The following is a 5,011-nucleotide window of genomic DNA, read 5'->3' on the forward strand; positions in this document are numbered from 1 at the left end:
GGTTCTAACCCCCCTAGCAAAAGTCTCCCCCCCCACCTAAAATCCTGGCTACGCCCATGGGTGGGGGGGGCTGGGAGTGAAGGGGGGGAGAGGGAGAGAGAGAGAAAAAAAACCACACACAGGTTGCCCAGTGCATCAGCTGGGGGGGGGGAGGAAAGGGTCTAGCTGAGTTTTTTGCCATGGGTATTTTGCCCATTGAGGCTCCCAGCCTGTGTATGTGTGTAGGAAAGTGTGCATTGGGTGTCTCTCTGTGTGTGTCAAACTGGGCCTTTGACACCGGGTGGAATAAAGCCTAGTTTTGACCCTGGGTCCCCCCACCCTTCCAGAAAAATCAGTGGCCTCCTCTCTCTCTCGCTCGCTCTCTTTCCGAGGGATGGATAACAAAAGACTTCAGCAAACAGCAACACAAGCCGCAGCGCTCAGAGCAGGCTGCAGGAACAGCCAGTCACCTTCTCTTGCGAAATCGCAACAGCTGGAAGGAACGTCAAGAGTGGCTGGACGAGACTAAAACGGACGTGTAGTCCAATGTTTATCGTCCCTGGTGGGGCTCTGCCAGAAGCTTCTGGGAAGCTCACGTGTGAGCTGAACACCATCCAAAATCGCACCAAAAAACCACCCCTACCTGAAAGACAGAGCGAAGCAGCCACTGCGCTCCCCACCCCTTGCATGCTGCTGTCCTAAGGAGGGAATCATGCACTTAGTAAGCAGAGGTGCTGTCGCAGAGAGGACTTTGGGGTGGGTATGGGCGGGGGGCAACCTGGAGAAGAACAGCCTCCCACACACTGAAGTGAAGTGTGTTGCAGTGGGTTGGAGTAGATGACCCTTGGGCTCCCTTCCAGCTCTGCAATTCTGTGATTCTATGAATAAATGCACACAAATGTCTAAAGTTGCAGCGGGGTGGGGAGACATCATTTGAAGTATGACCATCTAAAGCAGTGTTTCCCAAACTTGGGTCTCCAACTGTTTTTTGGACTACAACTCCCATCGTCCCTAGCCAGCAGGACTAAATGGTCAGGGATGATGGGAACTGTAGTCCAAAAACAGCTGCATTAGGCACTGGAACCAGAGCATGGAACATCCAGGGAGCTGTCTCAAGGGATGTTTTAATTCCACCCACCATGGCTGGTGGAAGAGACTGGACAAGCAATTCTCCTCAGGCTGCATCCTGCATTTTAATCTGTTTTAGCATTTTAACTTTCATATGTCTTATAAAGCTAAGGCTGTCAATTTCCCTTGATTTTATTGTTTTATCTTTTTGCAAAAAGCTTTTGAAGTCCCCCCCCCCCTTTACAATCTGGCAGTGTATAAATTTCATGAAAAATATAGATAAAGCTGCCTTGGCGGAAAGGTGGAGGACATAGATGCAATCTATAAATAAGGTCGTCTCGTGAAAGTTGCGGCTGTGTCAAGATTTGAACTCAGGACTTCCCAGCTCAGAGCTGGGTTTACATCACTGGCACAACCTCCCAAACCCTGTCTTCTGGGCTTATGTGCTGAAGCATGCAGAATACTAATAAAAAATAACATGCCCCAGATCATGGGCAGAGTGCTTTTCTGTCACCATCACAAAGATTCACAGAATCAGAGTTGGAAGGGACCCCGAGGGTCATCTAGTCCAACCCCCTGCAGTGCAGGAATAGGCAGCTGCCCCTTGTGGGGAATCGAATCTGTGACCTTGGTGTTATGAGGATCATGATCTAACCAGCTGAGCTAACCACCTTGAGATGAGGAGGAATGGGTTCTGGGACACAGAAAAGCTTTTTAAAGTGTTGAATCCTTGAGAAATTAAATTTTGGCTCCAAGGGTGACAGACAGCTGGCACTGCCCAAAGGGCCCCCAACCTAGCCTTAGCTGGCAAGCAAACCTCACCCCTGAGGCTGAAAGTAAGGGGCTGGGAAATCAACACAGAACCACATCTGTAGGTGCCTGCATGCAGCTGGATCAAGGGGAGTCAGTGTGGGGGATCTGTCAAGGTGTTACAACTGCAGGATCCCACTTAGGGCTGCCTCAACTGCTATCAAGCAACTCCCCTATGGGGAAAGGTTACAATCTTCAGCACGGGTAGGCAAATGAAGGCCCGGGGGCCGGATCCAGGCCAATCACCTTCTAAATCCGGTCCACGGACAGTCCGGGAATCAGTGTGTTTTTACATGAGTAGAATGTGCCCTTTTATTTAAAATGCATCTCTGGGTTATTTGTGGGGCATAGGAATTCATTTATTCCTCCCCCCCTCCAATATAGTCTGGCCACCCACAAGGTCAGAGGGACAGTGGACCGGCCCCCTGCTGAAAAAGTCTGCTGACCCCTGATCTTCACGCTAGGGATACAGAGGCAAACAGCCTCCAACAGTGGAAGGCAAACAGCCACTGTGGCTGGTAGTCACCAACAGTTTTATCGCCCACCAATTTGTCCAATCTTCTTTTAATGCCACCCAAGTCAGTGGCCATCACTGTGCGATCAAATGCCACCAGCAGATCCACACCGCACATTTAAAGCACATTCAATGCACATGACTCCCCCCCCAAAAAAAGAATTGTGGGAACTGTAGTTCCCACCCACCATACTACAATTCCCAGCACCCTTAACAAGTTCCCAGGATTCTTTGGGAGAAATCATGTGCTTTGAATGAATATATGGGGTGGATCTGACTGCAATTCACCTGTCCCCCATGTGAAAAAGTCATTTTTCTCTGTCCCAAATCTCCCAACAGTCCACTCCATTGGATGCCCTGAGTTCTAGTTTCACGTAAGGAAGCAAAACAGCACTCTAGCCACTTTCCCTCAAACCACGATACATTCTGCACCCCACTTGCTTTGCCCACCCAAAACGTCGTAACTTTTCCTCGCAGGGGGAGTTGCTCTCCACCACCTCCTTGATGTTGCCCTTTTCCAAAGCTTTTCCAGGGCCTTTTGGAGGTGAGGCACCCAGAACTGTCCATGGCACAGTATTCCAAGTGTGAAGAGAAGCCTTGTTTCAATGTCACACGACTTTTATTACTTCCAAGTAAGGCTGCAGCCTATTTGGGGTTCAACAATTAACAACAGCAACGACAAAAGCCTCAAGGAATACAGAGTTACCTCCTACAATTGCATACAATGTAATCAGTTTGCTGTGAAAAAACACAAAAACCCAACACCCTGGGGCAATGCACCCATCTTGGAAGGCCTTGCATCCTGATTCCATGCATGCTTAGAAGTAAGATTCCTAGGCATTTTGGTCACCTCCACCCTGCATATTTAGAGCAGTCTTATACCACTTTAATAGCCAGATTCCCCCCAAAATATATATATTCTAGGAACTGTAGGGGGTCAACTATTAGCATTGTTAACAGTTCCCAGGATTCTTGGGGGGGGGGGAGTTGTGACTGTTAACAAGGTATAGGAATACTTTGAATGTATGGTGTCAATGTGACTAAATAGGACCGACATCCAAGTAGACACAGTGTGAGGCTCGCACCGTTACTTCCTAACGTGGCACAAACAGGACTGTGACAGAAGATTTTCTTTTTGAGATTGCCGAACTGGACTTGGGAAAGTTTAGTCTCAGAGGAAGCAGTAGCCAAAACAAAAAACCCCAAGAATAAGAAACTCATCAAATGTACTGGACTCCAGTGATTTTTCAGGCCCTGTGTTTGCCACTGATGCTATTGTTTCAGCCTTCTCCAGTCTCACACCCTCCGGATTCTCTGAATTACGTCTCCCACAGCTGGGCTGGGCTGATTGGATTTGGTCCTGAATGCCTGGAGGGCACTAGATTGCCTAACTCAGAGGTTTTCAGCCTTTTTGAGTCCAGGGCTCCCCACCCCCTGCCCAGCCCCAGAGGCACCATTCACCTGGGGAACTTGCAACAAACAGCTGTACAAGCCTTTGGGAAGCAGAGACATGAGAGGGCATCAGAGGAGGGAGGGAAGGAAAGAGGGGCAGAGGCCAGTGTTGCCCACGGCACCCCAGAAAGGAACCCCAGGGGGCCCTGGCACACTGGTTGAAAACCACTGGCCTATTTGGTGCCCAGCCAAGGAGGTGAGGGCACAAAGAGGATGGGGAGGGGGGTGATCCAGACACTTACAGTGCCACTCAATCCATGGGGGGGGGGAGCTTAACATAATGGGAAAGCACTGACTCAACCCTTGATTATTTCAAAAGTCTCATTTGATTCCCCCTTGAAACAGACCCTACCGATCCCAAATTCCACCCCTCCCATGGCCTTTGCTTGGGATCAGTGCATCTGAACTCTCTCCCTCCCTCCCTCCCACCCACCCCCTTCAATTGTTTGACTGAGCTTTGTTCTCCGTGTTTACTGAAGTTTCCCATTCCAGGTAGGGAGGAAAGGGGGCTGGGGAGAATGCAGCCCTGCCCCACTCCCAGCCTTTTTCTCCATCAAGGCCCCTTATCCAAATCCCCTTGGTTGGTTCCTCTTTTCTTTGGGTGGGGCTGGAGGGGAGAATATTGATAAGACAGCGCAGCCTGGTCATATGCATGATTTCCCGCCTCCACACAAGCAAACCTCGCCTTTTGTTTTCGTTTATTCCTAAATGAACAGAGATTTTTTTCCTGGTGGTCCTTATTCCAACCCAAAAGTGTATCCTGGTTTTCCAGCAAATTAGGGGACTAGTGCTTGCACACTTTATCTCACATCTCAGGTTCCACAAATGCTGCCCCCCCAAAAAGGCAGGCACATGGCTTCCCCCAAAGAACCATGGGAACTGTAGTATACCCTCTCACAGAGCTACAGTTCCCAGCCGCCCTTAAGAAACTACAGCTTCCAGGATTCTCTGCAGAGAGCTATGTGCCTTAAATGTATGGTGGCCTTACTCCTTTTTTCTTTTTTAGGTGAAAACAGAGAATGTGGGTTTGTTTGCTTGTTTAGTTAGTTAGTTAGCTACCAAAAAAAGTCTGAAAGTGACTTAGTGCAACAGACAAAAACAATTAAAACAAGAACATTTATACTAATGTGCAATACAAAATATCTGGATTATAGGATATGGGTTCATGGGAGGGGCAAGGGGGGCAAT

Source organism: Podarcis liolepis (genome assembly GCF_965112155.1).
Source record: "Podarcis liolepis genome assembly, chromosome: 15".
Taxonomy (NCBI): Eukaryota; Metazoa; Chordata; class Lepidosauria; order Squamata; family Lacertidae; genus Podarcis; species Podarcis liolepis.